Source organism: Pipistrellus hanaki (genome assembly GCF_964339955.1).
Source record: "Pipistrellus hanaki genome assembly, chromosome: 1".
Classification (NCBI taxonomy): Eukaryota; Metazoa; Chordata; class Mammalia; order Chiroptera; family Vespertilionidae; genus Pipistrellus; species Pipistrellus hanaki.
Window position 1 is genome coordinate 152,091,745 of NC_140503.1, and position 23,359 is coordinate 152,115,103.

The following is a 23,359-nucleotide window of genomic DNA, read 5'->3' on the forward strand; positions in this document are numbered from 1 at the left end:
AAATCCCAAAACACTGAATTGAATAAAAATCTAAATTAACTAGCAATCTAGCTGATATTAAGACACCATATGTGTCTTGTACAATTCACTAAATACTCTTTCTTTACATCTTCAACAATTGAGATAAAGACAAAAAAAGAATCTTTAAAAATGTAAATCTCTGGTAAGAAATTTTTATCTGCAGGGACTAAGGCAAGGTGAAAATCTCAAAACCAATATTGCAAAAGCCTGAATTTATAAGAAGTCAGATGGGAAAAAAATAACCAAATCCAGTATCTAATTGTATTTTGAATTCTTATCCTGTTATTTCATAAATTTCATATTTTTACATCATAATCACTCCAAATGCATTAGTATGGTTGGCCCAGTTCCTAGACCAAAAACGGGGGAAGGAAGTAGTATCAGATTAATTTGTAATCAGTATCTGACTCAAGACAAACAATTCGTACTAAAGCATTGACCACACTAACTAGAACACTGCTGAAATTCTCCAGGTACTTTCCTGAGTGTTGGCTTTCTTCAACTGTGGTCAAGGTACCCTAAAATGACTTTTGCTTTAAAATATCTCAAACCAAAACAAGACATTTTCCTATCTAATACCTGGAGAAAGTTACATCAGCCTGTGAAAATCAGAAAATATAGTCACTAACCCTAAAAACTATAAAATAACCACTAAGATTTTTTGTGACATATTACAAAATTGTATGAGTAATATATCACCTCTACCTGATTACCTCTATCAAAAAATCATGAGAAAATAAGAAAGCTATAGCTAGATATGAAATATGAGTTACCCGTTTCCTCTAGATCTGACTTTAAATAACAAAGTTTATGAATTTTACAAACTTGACAAAATCAAGCACAGATTCATACTGCACTAGTCTAGGACAATTTCCAAATTTGCAAGTACAATGGGCACTCAAGCCCACTTTCAAATTGCAATTTAAAATTTTTCATGACACCCTAATAATATCACAGACCACCACATTGTCAAGAACCATTAATTTTATGTTGAAAAGTTTAGTTATTACTCTGGCTTTAAACTCATAGTATTGGGTTACCCTTTAATTATAGAAGTTGTGAAATTAACTCTAGAGCAAAGGAGAAATGTGGGAAAAATTAACAATTTTAATTGTAGCTCTTTTTGGCTCACATACAGATCCTCATAAGAATCCATCACTTTAAGGATCTGGTTCCATCATCTATTTCCCTAATCATTTGTTGAAAGTTGTGATTCCCAATTTAGAATCTCAGAGCCTTAAAAAATATTTTTCCTTCTCAAATGGTAGAGGGGACACACAGTGATTAAAAGTTCAGATTATAGAATCAGATTGTCTGGGATCTTGGGCAAAGCTCAAAAACCTCTCTTTGCCCTAGTTTTCCTTCCAAACAGGGTTGTCATAGAAATAGGGTATTGTGGACATTATAATGTGCTTTTAAAGTGGGTTTGGGTCGAAACTGGTTTGGCTCAGTGGATAGAGCGTAGGCCTGCAGACTGAAAGGTTCCAGGTTCGATTCGGGTCAAGGGCATGTATGTTGGTTGCAGGCACATCCTCAGTAGGGGGTGTGCAGGAGGCAGCTGATTGATGATTCTCTCTCATCAAAGTTTCTAACTCTCTATCCCTCTCTCTTCCTATCTCTATAAAAAATCAATAAAATCTATGTATTTTCAAAAAGTGGGTTAGGTATGAGGTCAACGTAGCTATTAATCTAATTATTTTCTGTGGTGCTGTGGATTCCACAGTACCTTGAAGCTACTATCTTCCTATGTTTGAAAAGCTTGACCACGTTCCAATCCTAAATTCTAAAGACCACAAAGAGCTTGTAAAAATTGAAGTGATTCTGGACTGAGATGGAGTATAAGTATTTCCTATTTCTCCCACAAGGATAAATAAAAACTCTGACACCATCTAAGAAACATACACACAAGACTATGGAACGTGCAAAAGACCTTAGGGAATGACATGGGTGTAAGTTCCTACGTTTTCTTTCTGCCTCATATATCTTTTGGCTCACATACAGATCCTCATAAGAATCCATCACTTTAAGAATCTGGTTCCATCATCTATTTCCTTGAAAATGAGAAATGTATAGTGCATATTTGAACTTAATCATTTGCTGTGAACCTCCTGCTCACTCCAATTCATTTTCTCTTTTTTTTTTTTTTTTGACTCCCCAGGAAGATGGTTTCTCTTCCATCAGGAAGTCATATCCAACTTACTGAATTAATTTTTAAAATATATTTTATTGATTTTTTACAGAGAGAAAGAGAGAGGGATAGAGAGTTAGAAACATCGATTAGAAACATGGATCAGCTGCCTCTTGCACACCCCCCACTGGGGTTGTGCCCGCAACCAAAGTGCATGCCCTCGACCGGAATCAAACCTGGTACCTTTCAGTCCACAGGCAGACGCTCTATCCACTGAGCCAAACCGATTTCAGCACGAATTAATTTTTGTTTGTCCTTTCATTTTCTTTTTAAAAATTTATCTTTATTGTTGAGAGTATTACAGATGTCCCCTTTTATTCCTCCATTGATCCTTTCTCCCCCAAGCTCACCCCAGGATTTCACTGCACTATTGTCTGTGTCCATGGTTATATGCATGTAAGTTCTTTGGTTAATCTCTTCCCACCTCTCACACCCCTTCCCTCTGAGATACATCTGTTGCATGCTTCAATGTCTCTGGGTCTATTTTGCTTGTCAGTTTCTTTTGTTCATTGGATTCTACATGTAAGTGAGGGCATGTGATACTTGTCTTTCTCTGACTGGCTTATTTCACCTAGCATAATACTCTCCAGGTCCCCCCATGATGTCTCAGGGGTACAGAGATCCTTCTTTTTTATAAGTGTACTACAGGCCCGGTGCACAAAATTCGTGCACGGGGTTGGGGGGTGTCCCTCAGCCCAGCCTGCACCCTCTCCAATCTGGGACACCTCAAGGGATGTCCAACTGCCTGTTTAGACCCAATCCCCACTGGACTTCACTAGGCATGGATTAATCTCTTTCCAACACATACCAAGAACCCACTTCAACTTTCATTCATTGTTGTAATTTCTCCTGTTTGATCTCTGGCCCTTTACAAATAAAAAGGACCAATGTTTGGTTTTATACCAAACCTATATAAACAATCTAAGACTTAGTAAGGTACATTCCTTCACTATCCCATTACCCTCTTATCTAGTTCATGAAGCCTATGTCATACTTAAATTTGACCTTTGCTCTTCCTCCACTTACTGTGTATCTGTATACTAGTATGTGTATGTATATCTACTAAACTTCTATAATATAAACTAGAGGCCCAATATATAAAGATTTGTGCAGAATGGGCCTTCCTTCCCCTAGCTTCTGGCCTTGCCTTTGTCTGGCCCAGAGCCACCTTTCCACCTTCCCACATTGTCCAGAGGCCCAGAGCATCCCACCCCCCCTGCTGCTCAATGCCTGTGTATGTAAATTAACTGACCATCTTTGTTGCATTAATTTGCATACTCACTCCTGATTGGCTGGTGGGTATAGTGAAAGTATGGTCAATTTGAACCTTTCTCTGTTATTAGTGTAGATAATTCCTTTATACACTATGCTTTATCTTATGTTCCCTAATTATTTCATGTGTTTAAGTCTTGTCCACCAAACAAAAATCACAACCTTATTGAGAGAAACTAAGTCATATCCTTATAATTTTCGTTCCATAATAAATATCATGTGATAAATATGAAGCATGTATTATTTTGCTCATTAAACACATGACAATTGAAGCCCTACTAGTTAATGTGCTGAGGGCTGGGGATAAAGAGGAAAAAAGAAGGCAGTGACTATCCAAAAGGGGTTTACAGAGCACTATAAGAGAGACAAGGAAACATTTTAAAATGTATATGGAGAATCAAACTAGAGATGCATTCAAGGCTTATGGGAGGAGAGAAAGGAAGTACCTATCTCTGCCATGGAAAGAATCATAGAGAAAGAAATATTTTCTTTGAATGTAATCATGAAGGATAAATAAAATTTCCCAAGTAAACAATAAGTAGGAATTGCATTCAAGAAACAGGGAACAGAAAGTGCAAAGGAACAGAACCATGAGTGAATGAGCAAGCGGATGAACAGAGAAACTATAGTATATTCATAGGCTATGAGTACAGGTATAGAAAGGATAGAGCCAAGCGAAAAGATTAGAATGGAAGGCAAGACTGAGATGAAGCTGAAGGACATAATCCTGGAGGCATCCAAGGACATATATGCCAAAGGACATAATCCTGGAAGCATCAAATGTCAATGAAGATAGAGTGGTCTGAACAGATATCCTTTCTGCTGACAAAATGATGAACAGTTTGGAAAAGGGAAAGGTGCACAGATGTTAATAAGCTATTTTACAGTATAACTGAGAAATGATAAGGATCTGCACTAAAGGATGCAAGGGATGGAATCATACTCATTGAAAGCACAGATGTGGGTGAACACAATTAAACTGAGTGAGTAGAGAGAAGAGCCAAAGAAAAGACTCTGAACAACATCAACATGTAACATGAATTTTTCTGAAAATCAAATCCATTCTTAGTTCAAGAATAAATGAAATATTTTTTGGACCTTTAAAACTGCAGTTCTCAATGAATAAACAAGAAGAAACAGGTCAAGAATAACTCTAAAGTCTAAAATGGAAACTATGTTTATCTATCGACTAATCTTGGACTGTCTTTCAAACACCAAATGTTCCAATGTTCATCTCTCCTGCCCACCCCCAACCTGTCAAAATGAAGGACTGCAAACATACCTGTTCATCAGGTTTTCTTTTTTAAATGGGTACAAATATAATAAAATTCACTCACAGGCAGCAAATAAACTCCATAGTCACTCTTCTCATTTGGTCTCTATGCCATTTGACATCTTACCTTCACCAGTACCACCCTCTTCACACACACACACCCACAGGAATTCAAATGACTTTGTTAACACCTTAACTAACTTGTATGTGGCCTCGCTAGACATATGGTGAATTGTCTCAATATAAGTTGATACACAAAATCAATTTATGGTCTTTCCCTTAATAACAATTATTTAATTTATAAGAGGTGTACTATCAGGCCAAGTCTGACTTGATTTAGAATACTAACCAGATAAATATGCTGCTGATATTTATAGCATAGAATGCTATTGATGATTCATGCAAGGTACACCCACTTCCGATTCATTCACTCTCTTGACCACGCTGAAACCTGCAAAATAAAAGAAATAATAAATAACTACAAAAACTGTTGATGTGAGGCTCACTTTACATTCCAATAAAAACAAAATAAAAATGCACACAACACCTAAATCTTTTACTCCACTACTGAAGGCAACGTAACTTTAAAGAGACAAAGCAATTTCCCTTTAATTCATATGCCAATATTTATTTACTAAAGGCCCGCTGCATGAATTTCATGCATGGGGGGCTGGGGAATGTGTCCCAGAGCCCAGCCTGCACCCTCTCCAATCTGGGACCCCTAGAAGGATGTCTGACTGCCCGTTTAGGCCCGATCTTAAACAGGCAGTCACATCTCTCTCACAATCCAGGACTGCTGGCTCCCAACTGTTCCCCTGCCTGTCTTCCTGATTGCTCCTAATTGCTTCTGCCTGCCAGCCTGATCACCTCCTAACCACTCGCCAGCCTGATTGATGTCTAACTGCTCCCCTGCCAACCTGATTGCCCCTAACTGCCCTCTCTTGCAGGCCTGGTCACCCCTAACTGCCCTCCCCGGCAGACCTGGGTCCCCCCAACTGCCCTTCCCTGCAGGCCCGGTCACCCCCAACTTCCCCTTTCTGTCCAGCCTGGTCAACCCTAACTTCCCTCCTCTACAGGCTTGATCACCCGCAACTGCCCTCCCTTGCAGGCCTGGTCCCTCCCAACTGCCCTCTCCTCGGGTCATCTTATGGCTGCCCTTTTGTGTCCACATGGGGACAGTCATCTTTGTCCACATGGGAGCAGACATCTTGTGTGTTGGAGTGACAGTCAATTTGCATATTACTCTTTTATTAGACAGGATTCTATTCATTTAACTGGTATCCTCTAAGCATCAACTCTAAGCATTATCCACTCTGAGTATGTCCATGCAGCACACCTATACTGAGAAGTGCATGTGAATCTTGTTTATGCCACCTTCAGGTGAACTGACTACCAATATGTGAATGAGGACGGCCCCACCCAAAGGCTACCATCGCATCCTTTAGTTCTCAGGTCTAACATAGCCTTCCTGAAAGCCATTCCCTAAATACCATGGCTCACTTTGCACCTCACACACATTCCAGTCACTCCCTATCCCTTTACCCTGTTCCCCCGTCTGCATCACAAGCAGTCTTGCCTTGAGTTCTGCTATTCTTTGTGTTTACAGTTATCCCCCTTATCCATGGGGCATATGTTCCAAGATCCCACCCCCTCCCAGGGGATGCATATATAATACTATGTTTTTTCCTATACAAATATACCCATGATAAAGTTTAATTTACAAATTAAGAGATTAACAACAATGACTAATAAAGAAATAGGTAAATTGTAACAGTATGCCAACATAAAAGTTAGATGTATGTGGTCTCACTTGGATAACTGAGATGGCAACTCAGTAAAGAATGGGTGGGTAGTGTGGCTACTCTGGACAAATGGAAGATTGACATCCCAGGAGGGACACAGCGGGGCAGCAAAATATTTCGTCATCATACTCAGAACAGTGCGCAATTTAAAATTATAAGTTACTTTTTTTCTGGAACTTTCCATTAAATATTTTTAGACTGCGGTAGACTGCAGATAGTTGAAATCATGCAAAGTGAAACCTCAAACAAATAAGGGGTAACCACTGTACTTTGTGTGACTTCCACTATTGGATCATCAGCTTCAGTAGGGCTGGGAATAGTCACTCTTGTTTGCCGTTTTATCCATGGTGCCTACCACAGTGCATGCCACACGCTCAGCAGACATTTGGTGGTCTAATGAATGCTTCCAAATTCACAAATTCCATTCTAAATAAAATCCTAACAGGAAAGCATTGATTTGTTACCTCTCTGTGGGTTCCCATGATCCAGAGAGAAGCATAACCCATAGCTTGACAAACTAATATGAATAGATTTATTCACTTCAGCTTCTACTCAGTGCCCTGGATTCAGTGGCAGTTGAATGTTAACTGCCCTTGAAGTATATTTAAACTGTCTCCAACGTGAAGGAGGAGTGAGAAAAGGAACCTAAGAGGAAATAAAACTAATCTTCTTACTGAAAGAAACATGAATACCATCGCCAGGAATTCATAATGCAAACACATTTTAAAATGCCATTCAAGCTTCAAGTTCCTATTTGTTCCTACGAGTCACTGTGGCTGTAAGGGCATCCTCCCTTGGAATAGGTTAATTCGGAAACTGTGGCCTTCTCTATCACTGGGCTCCTCTGGAGGTCAGCTGCACATTTGGATTAAGTAGCGTGAGGGTTCTGTGTAGCACTGCAGTAAAATGCCAGAGAAGAAAACAAACAGAAAGGCACACAGAATCCCGCAGTATCGGACTTTCAAAAACATGTGATGGAATAAAGTTCCGTTTTCAAAATCTATTTTCTTAAAGAACCCAGTATTAATTGCATGTTGATGTATAAAGCACACAAAGTTGCATTTCTCTGCGTTGGATACCAGACTCTCGGTTCCTTGAGTGCAGCCCATTGTACGAAAGCCCCAGGTCAGGGGTGCAGTAGACAAGTTAATTAGTCTATTAAGTCTCGGTCGTATCCTGGCACTGATGTTTAGGTTAGCACCTTCGGCAACAAGTTCCTAATGCTTAACTGTGCTGCCATTTGTTCCTCAGAGAAATTAGGAATGAAGGGAGAAAAAGAAAACACGGCTGGGAAAAGTTCCCACTGACCTAAAGGCAGAAACACGCACGTGAGTCAGGGGCAGATTGGTGTGTTCGTAACAAGGAGAAAAACTCCGGTTGATTAGTTCTTGCTATTTTAAGTGATTAGGAGAAAAATAAATGGCTTCATATCTAAGGGACATTTAAACGGCATTTAACACTCTACAAAATCAACCCAGGAAAGATGATAATTTGCTATGACTTAGCACTAAAGAGAAACCAATGACCTCATGTGACGGATCTCTGAAGCGCTTCGTGGGAAGATTAAACACGTTGGGCTCAATATTTGTGAACGCTACAAAGGACTGAAATGAACCAAATCGCCTATTTGGGAAAACAGACACGTGAGAATGTGTGAGCATGCACACACATGCACGCACATGCCCGCACTCACACCCACACAGAAGGGAAGAGAACGGGGAGGGAGAGAGAGAGAACTAGGGCTTATCTTTTATCTTACGGCCATGAGCTACTTGCAGGGTGTTTCAAAAAGAACCAAATACCATACATAGTTCAAAATTCAATAAAAGCAACATTTGTTTATTATCGTACAAATACCTATGCGTTGGGCAGGAATTTTCTTTTCTCCTTTAAATTTTTCCTCCTCTTTTGTTCAGTAGGGCCATGGTACGGTGAAATGTTTGTATAGCATCAATGACCCAGAAGGGTGTAAGAGATCAAGTAGGCTCTAAAAGCTGTTTATGCATAAGAATTGGGTGTTGAGATGTCAGGAACAATAATGAGCGATGAATAACTCAGTGTGCAATGACACGATCTGTCATAACAAATATCTGTCCCATATTAGGCAACTGCACTGTGCTACCACCTTGATATACCCACAGGACAGCGATGTTTAAGTCCAGGCCATTTAAACTCCATCCAGAATGCTGGATGACTGAAAAGACTACCACAGTGATTATTTCTGTATACCCTATTGTTTGGCTAATTTTCTCCAAATTGAGGATTATTAAAATATAATTACATTTACTGGGCTTTTACTTCAGAAAAAAAAAATCTGATATACTGACATAGGAAAAATTAGATAAGATGATAATTTAATATCATTTATACTAGCAAAAAAAAAAAACTGAAGCAATGCAAATGCCCAACAATATAATAATAAGGAGAAAGTTAAATAACTCATCATCTAATAGAATATTAAGAAGTCATCAAATGCCATGCTTTCAAGGGAATGTTGAATTCCGGGAATCCCTAGTTTATGGCAGGCACAAAGTAAAGAATTGTTAAATGAATAAACTGAAATGCAGTTTAGAAAATCATGTGCATATTTGATCCAAATTGTAATACCAATATTCACATTATGTAAAAGTGTATTATATATATATATATATATATATATATATATATATATATATATAATACACTTTTACATAATTGTATATATTGTGTATAAGACACACACTCATACGAAAAAGGAAGAGACACCAAAGTCTACGCAGAGGTTACCTTTGGGCAGGAGAACTATACTCTACACGTCCTGCCCTTACGATTAGGATTGAAGCGGTTGTAGCCACTACCATAATTTGAATCCAGGAGTCCAGTGATGCTTCTGGTATAATCAGCAGTGGAACGAAGGATGAATCAGAACCTTCTGAGTTACATTCTCACCATTTGCTCAGACCTCACTCTAACTAAGCCCAGCAAATTCGATAGCCTCCAGGATCTTTGCCCCAGGTATGATTAATCCCTACTATTAAACTGTTCCCTCTTAATATGTGCATAAATAAAATGCCTACTTATCTGAGAGATGTACAAGTACACAATATTTCTCTATCTGTGGGCCTAGAATTTTGTCTTCGAGGCCAAAACAGGGGTGTGTGTGTAGATGTATTTGACAAACTCATCTGTTTATAATAAACTGCCCTCAACCTTCTTCACATACGGCAATGTATATTTTTCCATCTCTGCTGCAAAGAATCCCATCCTTTCAATTAACAGTTCAATTTCCACACAAAAATATCATTTTGAAAATGATTTTCTCAACATTGCCAACTTTTTTGACTGTATAAAAGATACAGTTATTCCCCGGATTCTACTTATAAGATATAAATTATTGTATAGGCAAAGTACATCCCAACTTATGTCCTATAGACAACGTTTTTTGTGGCATCATCTATGCCCCTTAAACATCTCTCTGTGTAGTTTTCTTTCCATCACTACGAAATCAAAACAAACAGCGCTTTTTGTGCTCTATTTGTGTGGTTACTATGGTAGTGATCTGGATTTTACACCTAGGATAATCCTATTTGAGGTGGGAAAGAGAAGTATGGAACCAAAAATTTGAAATAAGTTAGGGGAATGGTCAGCACCTTTAAACATTTACTTTTCCCCTGGAACAGCCTTTGGCCAAAATCTATAAAACTCTGACCTGGGTCTTTAGTTTCCTGGAATGAAGTATTTAGCATTATGATGAGAACACCATGACACTGGCAAAACAGGCAACCCTTCCCCTTGCTCTTAAGGAGCACTGAAATTCTGTTTCTCGCTGTTCTCCAAATTCCCACCTCCCACTTCCCCCAAGCCTAGTCAGGCCCTGGTCCAAAGGCTCTAATGACCAGACCATGGAAATGCCATAGGCTGCTTGAGAGTGATGGCAAACAAACGAGAGAGGACACCCTGCTCGCTTCACACCTTAAATGTACAACTCTCCCCCAAATCTCTGAGAATGTCACTGTAGGTGACTCATGGAAACAAAGAAATGCTGTACATTTTCTATTTTCATGGGTTTCCTGATTGTCAACATTATTATTTCCTCAAATATTTGCATCAAGTGAACCAATGGTTTCCAAAGTATTTTAGAAGTCCCCCCCCCACTTTCTTAAATAATATCCTTTAACACACACACACACACACACACACACACACACACCTCCAATAGACAATATAAAAACAGCTAATATGATTGATGCAAGGCAAAGCCACAGAGCTCTACAAACAGCCTGCCCACCTACTCCTTTGGCTTCCTCACAAGGCCCCTTAAACATCCTTCAGAATTCTAGGGCACTGGAATCATGACTTGAAAACCAATTAAAGAGATCCTGTCCTTGGAATCCAAGACTTAATATTCACAGCCTCAGCTATTCTAAACAATGTAAAACTCCATGATACACGGTCATTTGTAACTTAAAAATTGTTAGGCATCGCTAACTATTTTCTAAAAAAATTTTGCCCCCTTATTAAATGAGGAAAATTATGTCACAATGGCATTTTTAACTCTGGGAGTTCATCAAAACAGGCCCAAGTTCTTAAAAATGCATTATGTCCTCTTAAATTTGTTTTTGACAGAGGGGGAAAAAAGCACTATATTTCTTATAATTAGTGAATTAATTATAAAGCGTAGAGTCAGAGGCCAGAATCATGTGAAATCTTATTAGATAATAGTAATTGTTGCAGTAGTTTTAGAAAGGAAAAGTAAAACAAGCATTGATCCCCATGCATCCTAGTTAGCCAACTAAATGTCCAGAAATTTAATACACCCTGCTGCATATTTGTTGAGTTCTCCTAAAAGACAGGTTTTAAAGAGTCAATAAAAAATGTTTTTTTAAAGTATTCAGAATACTGTAAACATTACAATAATGTATCATTTCAAAGAGACATTTGAATGTCATGAACATTTCTGTGTCATTTTATTATATACTAGAGGCCTGGTGCACAGATACATGTACCAGTGGGGTCCCTTGGCCTGCCTGCGGGATCAGGCCGAAACCAGCTCTTCAACATCCCCCAAAGGGTCTCAGATTGCAAGAGGGCACAGGCCAGGCTGAGGGAACCCCACCAGTGCACAATCTGGGCCAGGGAGGGACCACAGAAGGGCTCCAAGGTGTGTCTGGCCTCTCTTGCTTAGCACTGATCAATCAGTAGGATCCCAGCAGCAAGCTAACCTACCTGTTGGAGTGCTTACCCCCTGATGGTCAGTGCACATCACAGTGAGCAGTTGAGTGGCTTAGCATATCATTAGCATATTATGCTTTGATTGGTTGAACGGCTGACCTGACAACTGGACACAGCATATCAGGCTTTTAGTATATAGGATCCTCAAGAGATAATCTCTTGAAATATTAGCATTAAATCATTTCCTATTGAAAAATAAGAGTTTTAATAGCTAATCCCACATTCTAGCATAATTGTTGATGGCTTTTCTACATTTGTACTTACAAATATCACCAGGTAGTGAGTTACTTCCGAGTAGAATGTAGGTTCTATTGATCTTAGTATGGTTACTCATTAATTTATTTAACATTCCTATTGTACCCTTACTGGCTTTATGCTAAATACTTACAAGTAATAAGTATATATGGCAAAGCATCACAGACCCTCTCCATAAATACTAAAAGTGTAACAAACAAATTATTGCCATATATTGTCTTAGAGTTCAAATTGGGTATCACAGAAGCACAAGGGAGGGACAGAGAGCTCACCTGGAACAGAGGGCACAGGGCAGATCTGAGCTACCCGGGCTGCTTCAGCTAGGTTCTGAAGACCATTGGGAGCTAATCACAGGCATGTGATGAAATACAAGATCAGAAGATGTAAGCTGCACCGTATATTCAAGACTCTCATGCCATACTGAGGATTTTGCATTTTATTCTGAGAAACCATTTAAGAATGAGTTCTTGTTAAGTCACTTTGACTAATAGATGCTAAACTGGAAGGAGAAAAACCAGTTGCAGGGAGACCAGGTAAGGAACATGTATGGTGAGAAAGCAGGGGTCCTAAACTAAGGCCAGGCTAATCAAAACAGAGAATGGTGGCTATGCTTGAGAAGTATTAAGGAAATAAAACAGGAAGAATTTAAAATCTGGGGTTGAGGAGATAGACAGCAGTCAAGATATCACAGACAATTCTTAGGTTCCTGGTTTTGGCAACAGAGAGAATAATAGTGCAGTTTGCTAACAGAGAGGACACAGGAGGAGAAGCAAACCCTTTGGGATTAAAGGAAGGAAGATGACTTTAGCTGGGGACATGGGTATGTCAGACTTGAAGCTCTGGTGGACATTCCACGTGGAGATGTGTAGAAGTCACACAAGAGGACCTGTTCTGTGGGGGAGAGACCTGTTCTGATATAAGAGCCATTAGCATTTATTACTAACAAATGAAGTTAGGAAAGTGGACCGAATGAGCCAGGAGAGGGCCAGGGAAGGAAGCTGAAGACTAAACTCCTGGGAGAACCAGCAGGAGGCAGAGGGCGTGGAGAAGCATCACACAGGTGGAGAAGCATCATCACACAGGTGGAGAGACGTGGGTTAGGGGAGGACAGAGAACAATTTTGAGAAGGGAACACCTAAGATTCAAATGATCCTGAGATACAGCAAAAGGACTCAAAAGAGGCCAACAGATTTTAGAGCAAAAGAGGTAATCCATGACCTTGGCAAAAATAGTTTTAGCAGTGAGATGATAATAGAAGAGAAACAAAAGCTGTTGGGGATAAATATGATGTGAGAATAGAAAAGAAAAATAAATTCTAGCATAGCACCTTGTACATATGAAATGTACCAAGTATTTCCTTTTTAATTCAATTTATCAGGGTGACATTGGTTAATATGATTATGTAAGTTTCAAGAATATAATTATATAATACATCATCTGCATATTGCATTGTATATTTATCACCCAAAGTCAATTCACCTTCAGTCACCATATATTTGGCCCTCTCTATCCTCCCTCTGATAACAATCATACTGTTGTCTATGTCTATAAGTTTTTGTTTGTTTTGTTTGTTCATTTATTGCTTTCAGTTTTAAATCCCACATAAGTGAAATCTTATGGTTCTTGACTTTTCCAACTGCTTTATTTCACTTAGAATGATATTCTCAAGATGCATCCTATATAATAGAGGTAATATTCAAATTGACCATCATGTCCTTGCATAAAATGGCCACCCCCATGTGGTCACAAGATGGCTGGCAGGGAAGGGCAGTTGTGGGTGATCAGGCCAGCAGGGTAGAGCAGTTAGGGGCAACCAGGCTGGCAGGGGAGGGCAGTTGGGGGGGGGGCAAAATCCCCCAAAGCAATACCAAGAAATGGTTTATGATGGCTGTGACTACAACTGAAGCCTCAGTGGGTAATAAGAGAAGTGCTCTGGGACACCCATTACATTCAGCACAAGATTCATTTAAACCATTACTTGAGCCAAGTTTCAAGTTCCTCAGTTTAAAGCCACATTTGTTAGGAGGCATGCCTTTGGTTGGTTCTAGGTGTATGTATTAAGAAAATTAGTCAAAGAACTGTGTCACAATCATTTCATTTGTGTTTGTGTATTTAATAAACCTTAAGGGAATCAATAAAATCACTTCAGCCCTAAAACATTTGTAAAACTTACAAAATACAAACATATCATCATGCTGAATTAGGCCATAGATTTTTGTGTGATGTAGCAACGTCACCCTAATTCATCGCTCAATTGATGATTATTAACTATTAATTGCAGTACAGGAGGTTTTTATCCTTATATCACCTGTTAAATACTGCAATTAAGTCTAGGAGCTTATAAGAATTAAATAATTGCATTTATTATTTGTAAAGAACATACACAAAAGTCCTTGAAAAAATAAAGTATCTTAATGTAAAATATCTGGCATGAACCGAAGACCAAAAAGCAAAAGTAAGGATCCTGTTTTACATGTCTCCTTTAAAAGTTTTACAATCCAAGACAAAGTTAGTGGTCCAGGTCAGCTGTCTTCTTCCCTCGCACCTGACCAAACAGTATTTTCCTCTTTTCTTGCAAGAAGACTTCACTGGCATGACAACACAGGGAGAGGTGGACACACACAGTGTTGTCTGAAAAGAATCCATCAGAAATGAGGTGAGATCTCAACTCTGACCCTTTTTCAGTTTACCAAGATTAAAATGTACCTGGTCTGCCATCAAGCTCATACAGGTATTGCATATAACTCCAAATCTAAGAAATTTATAAAAGAATGTCACGTATCAATTAAAATGACTTGCAGATACAAACATTAAATACACACACACACACACACACACACACACACACACACACTTACTCACACACACATTTACTCATCAGATGAGGCCAAGTTTCAAATTCCTCGGTTTAAAGCCACAACCATGGGGGGGTGGGGGGGCAGGTAAGGGGGCACATGTGAAGTCCATTTTATCTAATTCCTGTTTTCTCACCCAAAACAGCTCCCTCTTCTATGTCAATAAGATAACCAATATGCCAGCATGGCTGGCTCAGTGGTCGAGTGTCAAGTGTTGTCAACTTATGAAGGAGGTTCAGGTTCGATTCCCTGTCAGGGCATATGCCCAGGTTGTGAAGTGTAAACATTTTTAATTTAAGTAATACTTCCAACACAGGAAAGCTCTTTGTGAAAGTCTGGTTAACAAGCCTAACAGAAAATAAAATAATATAGCAGAGCAATATAAGACTCAAATATGATCATGTGATTTTTCTTTATAGATAAGACCAAGAAGAGTTTGAACCAAAAATTTGAAAAATCTATAAAACATATGCTGGAACCCTAGTATGGGGTGTGAGGGAGGTAGCCAGTCAATGCTTCTCTCTCATCTTTAATGTTTCTATCTCTAACTAACTCTCCCCTCCTCTCTGAAATCAATAAAAATATATTTTTAAAATAATAATAATAACCAACATTCCAAAGACACACAGCCTCAAAACTTTGGAATTTTCCTTAACACCAGTCTCCCTCAGCTTCTATATTCAAATAACTGCCAAATACAATGGATCCCACGTACTCAACATGCCAGGCATTTGTCTCTTTCTTTCCATTACCTCCTCCGTGATGCAGTTAGGCCCTTTCCTCTTTGAGCAACTTCCGAAAGCATTCCAGTTCTTCCTAAGGAGTTTCAACTGCTCCCCATAAAGTCCAGTTCCAAGTCACTGCTTTCAAGCCCTCTGCCTAGCAAAGTACATGAAACACTCCTTGACCTGGCATTTAAGACACAACCTCATGCCAGTTTTCTTCATGAACAACCTATTTAAGGCCTAATAATCTGAAACTCCCAGTCTTTACTCAGGGCATTTCTGCCAACTGAAAGCTCTTCCCCCATCTCCTCTCACCAAAACAGACTGCTTAATGCTTCACTAATAATCTCAAGCATTGGTCCCTTCACAATGGCTCCTTTTCCCAGCCGCTTCTGACCCTGTCCTTTGATTGGCCCCCACAGAATGCCTGTGTCTACTATGCTTCCTACACCGTCTTCAGTGTTATTTTTGTTTCTGTCTTTTGCCACTAGTCATCCATTGGGTCCACGAGGGCAGGAAATGTGCCACAGCTATTTCTCATCTCAAGGCACCTACTAATCTGATTATAGTAACACTGTCAGTACTTGCTGGATTTAATAGAAAATGTTCATGCATTAATTCAGGTCTGGAGGCAAACCAGTTCATCAGTGACCCACAAGGAGTGAATGAACTGCTGGGTCCTTTAGAGCTTTTACTGCTCCTTTCCTGTGAACCATGCTCGTGATTCCTGCTGGTTGTGTCCAGATGATCGGAACTTACCAGTTAACTGTCAGTGAAACCTAGGAAATTTGGAAGAATAGATTACATACAAATAACTTTCAAGCAGAGAAAGTAAACATTAGGCCAATTTTGAGACAGGAAATACCTTTTTGAAAGTAACTCCTATTATTCTACCACAGGAAAAAGTAATCTCTCAGTAAGTTTAAAAAAAAGAAAGAAAGAAAGAAAGACTTTAAATTAAAGATGTGTTTTAGAAAACAACACAAGTTAATTTGAGGCCCTTGTTTTCTAAATTTTATCTACTAGATTTTCACTTTATGGACACGATGAAAAGATACTATTTTAAACTATTTCTCAAACTGCAGAAAGCAAATGTAGCCATCACACACACAGACACACACACTCGCACACAAACTATAAATCAATATAACACTATAAGATTCAATGAAAATAGTGACAGCTTTAAAAAATGCAACCCAATGTATAGCCAAATAACTCATGAAACTCAGCATGCATTGCTGACTTTGGACATGATCACCAAATTTAACAAGGTGTTCTTGAGAGAAACAAAATAAGATAGGTCCCCGGAGCATCCACTCAAAATGGCAGATGCATCTGAACTCCAGGGCAAACTCCTCTAGGCTAATATTATGGTTGGCCTTAAATTAAGATTGTAAAGTGTAAACATTTTTAATTTAAGTAATACTTCAGACACAGGAAAGCTCTTTGTTAAAGTCTGGTTAGCAAGCATAACAGAAGAAAAAGGAGAGGAAAAAAAAAATACAGAGCAATATAAGGCCCAAATATGATCATGTGACTTTTCTTTATAGATATGACCAAGAAGGGATAGATACAAAAATCTGCAAAATCTGTAAAACATATGCTCATTAAAAACACATTAAATGCCCTGCAGTGCAATCTGGAGGAGCACATCTATTTTTCATAAATAGTATTTCACAAAGTCATTCATCATTGAGTCACACATATCAAAGCTGTCATTTTCAAAAAGAAAGAGAAATGTGTGCCTTGCAGGTAATCTTTGCTACATGAAACTGGATTGCTGCAAATTACCATTCACTGAATTCCTTTAAAGCCCTGATTGCTGCCTGTCACCGTTTGGCACAATCCAATAAAAGGTATTTCCCACCAACACCTCCCGACCACCACCATCACCACCCATTCAGCTTTAGAAATCTGCTTGGTTCCTTAGCTTATCTTGTTAAATAGCTGGTTAAAGTCTTTACGAATTTCCAAACTCTCAATATCCCCCAGTACGATGTCAGAGTTTCCAAGCACTTTTGTACTTCTCTTTACATGTGAATTTGCCATGGACTCAGAATATCTTTAAGGCATCTGCTCTGAGTTATTCTTCTAACACGAGGTGAAAGATCTGTGCTGATCTGTGAAACTATTTTCAAATAATTATTTTAACTACTAACAACATTTCGGAGATAGCTAACTAAGGTTAGGAAGCCAGTATGTTATTTTTTTAAAAACAGCAAAATTAACTGATTTATATTGGGACAGGCTGCTTATCTTTGGCATCGTAAATCTTAGCCCTATCATTTGTCCCTATGTTTCTGGGACAAAAAAGGGAAGAGTTGACCATAGACTGAAAAACTAACTAAAAGTATATGACATTATTGCTGTTCTGTGTATCCTATGGGAGAAAACCACATTCCTAGAGTCTTTCTAAATAGGTGGAGGGAGGTCAACAAATTCTGATCAAGTAGGCATGAGTTTCACTTCTTGGAAGCAGAGGGAAAAGGTAATCCAATACATACTTTGTACAGTCCAATACAAACTCTTCCTTTAATAGGTGAGGAAAGTAAGGTCTAAGCAGACAGGTGATTTTACTTCTATGAAAGTAAACTAAATTAGAAAGATCCAGGCAGAAGTACCAAAGGCTTTGAAGTATTACGCAAAATTCACTCAGTGGCAATGATTTGCTCAAACTAACTTACAGGTAAAGGAGATGTACTGGCTCCCATACTGCAAAGTTAAGAAGTGACTATGAGCTTCAGATAGGACCTGATCCAATAATCCAATGAAATAACCAAGGACCCAGCTCCATTTCATTTCTCCACTCTACCCTTTTAGCTCATTATTCCAACACCGGGGCCAGCAATTCCTGAGACTAACTAGTTTCTTTGCTCACCAAGAAAGAAAGCAGTGTTGCTCTCAAATATCAACCAAAGCCCTGTGATCCAGTTTATTGAATTGGCTTAGGTCTCATACCCACCCTGCCTAGCTCAAGGAAGCCAGAAGGATGAAATACACTGACTGTCTTCATCTAAACTGCAGGAGGCAAAGTCAGTTCCCTGCAAATTCAGACAATCAGAGGGAAACCATGAGCTTTTCTAATCCTATATCTGAAGGCATTTGCCTCTGCCCCTTTTTATAGTCCCTGTTTTGAGATTCTGTAATGTTGACAAAGCAAAATAATATATATTTTCTCCAATGTAAGAGTACAGTTAAGTTTTGCCTAAAAATATAAAAGCAAGAAGTCACTATAAAGGAGATATATCAGGTGGTAGGATGATTTCATTAATTCTGAAACTCCAACTTTACCTTGCTTGTTCCAACAAAAGTGAAAACAAGTAGCTAACGTGGCCAGATAGGAATAATAGAGATGTGTCAAGTAAATGTTTTAAATACCTAGGGGCAGAGAGGAAAAAGAAAAGTATTTTCAGAAGGAAGAGAAATTCCTTCCAAAGAATGAAAAAGAATACCACAGTCTCCAACACTGCACAGGCTAGTCAAGACATAACATCCTTAAATCGAATGCCACCGTAATTGGAAACAACTGAGCATGGAAGGCACCCTCTCAATGGTAGTTTATTCGTGTTAGGTAGCCCACGCTGTACATTTTCCTAACGCCCTTTCGAAGTATAAGACAGACTTTCAGAAAAACACCATCAAGGAGATCTAGAACTCAAATTACCCTTGTGCTGAAAGATCATCTAATGAATACATTTCAAACTGCAAAACAGAGCAAAGGAGGTTGTGTAACCACTCCTTCCTCCCACTATTACATCTCTAAGGAGAACACGCCGGATTTTATTTAGTCTACAAAAATATATAATAGTTTCTGAAAAATATTTCATGTGACCAAAGATCGTTGTATCTGAAAGGACACTACATCCATTTTTTTTTCTTTTTTAAATATTTAATTGTGGTAAAAACACAACATATGTACCCTCTTAACAAATTTCAATGTACAATACGTATTGTTGATAAACAAGCACAATTGTCAGCAGATCTCTAGAGCTTATTCATCTCAGTTAAATGAAACTGTATGCCTGCTGATTGGGAACGCCCCATTTTCTTCTTCACCCAGCCCTGGCAACCATCATTCCACTCATACACAATTCTGTGAATTTAATTATTTTAGATACCTCATGTAATAATACTAAGATAAAGCATGCAGTATTTCTCTTTCTCTGGCTGGCTCAGTTCACATATGTAAAATGTCTGCAAGGTTCATCCATTTTATCATAGAGTGCAGAATTTCCTCCTTTTTTAAGACTGAATAGTATTCCATTATATGTATATACTATATTTTCTCTTTGCATTCATCTGTCAATAAACACTGAATTTCACTTCTTGGCTATTATAAACAGTTCTTCAAAGAATGTGGGTGTGCTAGTATCATCTCAAGATACTGATTTCAATTCTTTGGATAAATACCCAAAAGTGAGATGACTGGATCATATGGTAGTTCTATATTTAATTCTTTGAACAGCCTTCATACTGTTTTCTATAGTGATTGCACCACTTTATATTCCACCAACAGTGTACAAGGGTTCCAATTTCTCCACATCCATGCCAACACTTGTCTTTTTTTATAACAGCCATCCTGAATGGTCCAAAGTGATAGCTCAGTTGTTTTGTTTTCCCCAATGATTAGTGATGTTGAGCAGGGTGCATGGGTGTGTGTGTGTGTGTGTGTGTGTGTGTGTGTGTGTGTTTTAATATCTATCTGTTGGCCATCAGTATGTCCTCTTTGGAGAAACGTCTATTCAACTTCTTAACCCATTTTTTAAATCAGGCTATTAGTTTTTTTGCTATTGTATTTTTGGCGTTTCTAATATAGTCTAGAGATTAACTCTTATCAACTATCTGGTTTGCAAGCGTCTTCTCCTATTCAGTATGTGGCATTTTTAATCTGTTGTCTGTTTCCCTTGTCGTGCAGAAGCTTTGCAGTTTGATGAGTCCCACTTGTTTATGTTTATTCTTGCTGCCTGTGCTAGTTGTGGCATACCCATGAAATCACTGCCAAGATTAATGACATAAAGATTCCCCCATGTTTTCTTCTAGCAGTTATTCAGTTAAAGTTTCATTCATTCAGAATTGATTTTCATTAATTTTTGTGCATAGTGTAAGACAAGGGTCCAATTTCATTCTTTTGCATGTGGATGTCCCATTTTTCTAACACCTAAATTCATTATTTTTCTAACTGGATCTGAGAAACTTAAATCCAAAAGGTTTCAATCATTTTTCAGTATCTGGTATAAACACCAGAATTAGACTCTGAAATTCATTCAACAATTATTATGTATCTATATTACTATGTACCTTGAACAGTCTCTGTAAGCCAATCTACAGTCACCAAAACCTAATGTATCAAAATATCTAAAGAACACCTTCAGGTTCAGTATTTCTTTCATTAAAAAAATGTTCAGAGTACATAAGCCTGTTGCATTGATATCCCAACTCTGCTTACTTGTTCAGTGACTGAAGAATAGCTTCTTAACTCTCTTAATCCTCAATTTTCTCATCTGTGAAGAGAAATAACATAGTGCTACCTCTGAAGGATTAAAAGAGGCTAAAAAATATGAAGTTCATTTAGAACTGAGAAAATATCAAATACATGTTAACTGGTAATAGTAATTGGAAATAACTCAAACACAAATATATATTTTATTACCAGTTTTGTTTTGTTAAAAATGAATAGAAGGCCCTAGCTGGTTTGGCTCAGTTGATAGAGCGTCGGCCTCTGGACTGAAAGGTCCCAGGTTCAATTCAGGTCAAGGGCATATGCCGGGGTTGTGGGCTTGATCTCCAGTGGGGGCATGCAGGAGGCAGCCAATCAATGATTCTCTCTCATCATTGATGTTTCTATCTCTCTTTCCCTTTCCCTTCCTCTATGAAATCAATAAAGATATATATTTTTTAAATGAACAGAGAATTTTAAATAAAACAATTATAAAGCAAAGTGTCTGATAAAAGAAAAGCAAGCTGTGTAAAGATTGATTAATTATACACAAGGATATCTTGCATGACTGTAGACATTCTAGAGACCTACACTGGAAGTCAGTCAATGAAATAGCACTTTTGATGTGAGTTCTATTGAGATGTAGGAATCTAATAGTAGCACAGAAGCAGTGCAAGTATTCTATGCATTTTGGTCCTTCTCTTTAGTACATCTTAGAGAAGGAATGTTATCAATGGTTAAAAGACTCCATAATTTGGAGGTTTAGTTCATAGAAGAACCTGCAAATGTGCTTAATATTTATCTTTAATAAACATTAGTAAGGCTGGTTTTATGGATTATCCTTATTCAAAATAAAGGCATAGCAAGGAGTCGTCCAGAGATAAAATCTGATTTCAGAAAGTAATTATTCGTACAATAAATAAGCAGGCTAACATTTTATATGTTAAGATAATTATAATACACATTATCATTGAGATAAAAATATCATGGAGTCACCATGGTAAGAAAATTACAATTCAAGCTTCCTCTCTGCTTTAGATTTTGCAATCTTATTACCAACTTTGAAAGAACAAAAGTAATAATTGCATTAATAAAATATTATTACCCAGCCTGTGTGGCTAAGTGGTTAAGCAGTGACCCATGAACCAGGAAGATTCCCAGTCAGGGTGCATGCCCAAGTTACAGGCTCAATCCCAGGTGGGGATCGTGTGGGAGGAGGCCAATCGATGTCTCTCTCTCATCGCTATTTCTGTCTCTATCCCTCTCCCTCCCTCTCTGTCTAAAATCAATAAAAACATATTTAAAAATAAATAAAATATTATTAGCGGACTACTGATATTACTTTTTATAGTTTGCAGAACTAAACTAATTGTGCACTTAATATGCATAATGCTTAACATATGGTTTGTGCTATATATTACACATTGCTATTATATTAATAGTATAACAGAAAAGCATAAGAGTATCACACAAAATATCCATGTTACACATGCATGTAAGATACATGCTAAGGAAATAATTATAATTTTTCATAAAGAACTGCCAATCCAAGATTATTTATTTGAAATATGTAGATCATTTTTCAAAATAAGCATATTTGGATCACACACAAAAAGGACTCTGCTTCATTTTCTCTTTCACCAACTTCCAAAAAAAAAAAAGAGATATTTCAAAATTCACCAAAATCTCAACATGTCATTTAGTTTTAATGTTATCAACCTGCAAGGAGACAGGTAGTACTTATCTGCCTACAAAATGCAGTATTTCTACTCTAAGCCAACTAAGGCTCTACTAATTCTGTTCACATGTTAATCAAACTGAAGCACTCTCTGAAGCTACACAGACACCTCACAAACATCTTGGTTCGGGCTCTAGAATAAGACAGGTTCAGAATGCCACGCAGATTCTCGAGACACAGAAAACACCAGGGCCTGGCAAAGGAGGAGGAGTTTTCATTCTGCCACAGCAATTCTTCTTTAGAGTTTAGAAGTCACTCTTTAGAGTGTAGATACATGCAGCTTAATGGGCATAGTGCTTCCTTAACCTTTTCAGAGGAAAAAAAGGTGATGAAGCACTCAGCTTTGAGCACATTAACCCAAGACTCAATGTTCACAGATATGAGTTATTTCCCCTTGAAAGAATACATAAAAATATCTAGTTAGTTGAATTTGTTTAACCACTTGGAAAACAACAATTAACCAGTGCCAAGCCTTGCCATAAGCGCTCAAACTCACTATGGAGCTATTTGGGATTTGATTTTCTCCCAAAAATGTAATGAAGTGAGTCTAGTCTGAAATAGGGGTCACTGTTTAAAATCAGT

The 23,359-nt window shown here is 38.1% G+C and overlaps 1 protein-coding gene across 8 annotated transcripts in view; it reads right to left on the reverse strand.

Moving 5' to 3' along the window:
• Positions 1-23,359, reverse strand: part of BMPR1B (bone morphogenetic protein receptor type 1B) — a 369,968-nt gene that overhangs the window by 211,865 nt on the left and 134,744 nt on the right. For all 8 annotated transcript variants that reach the window (XM_084897221.1, XM_084897222.1, XM_084897220.1 and 5 more), the window contains exon 2: positions 5,104-5,205. The gene's annotated coding sequence lies outside the window, so the exon portion shown is untranslated. The remainder of the gene's footprint in view (positions 1-5,103; positions 5,206-23,359) is intronic.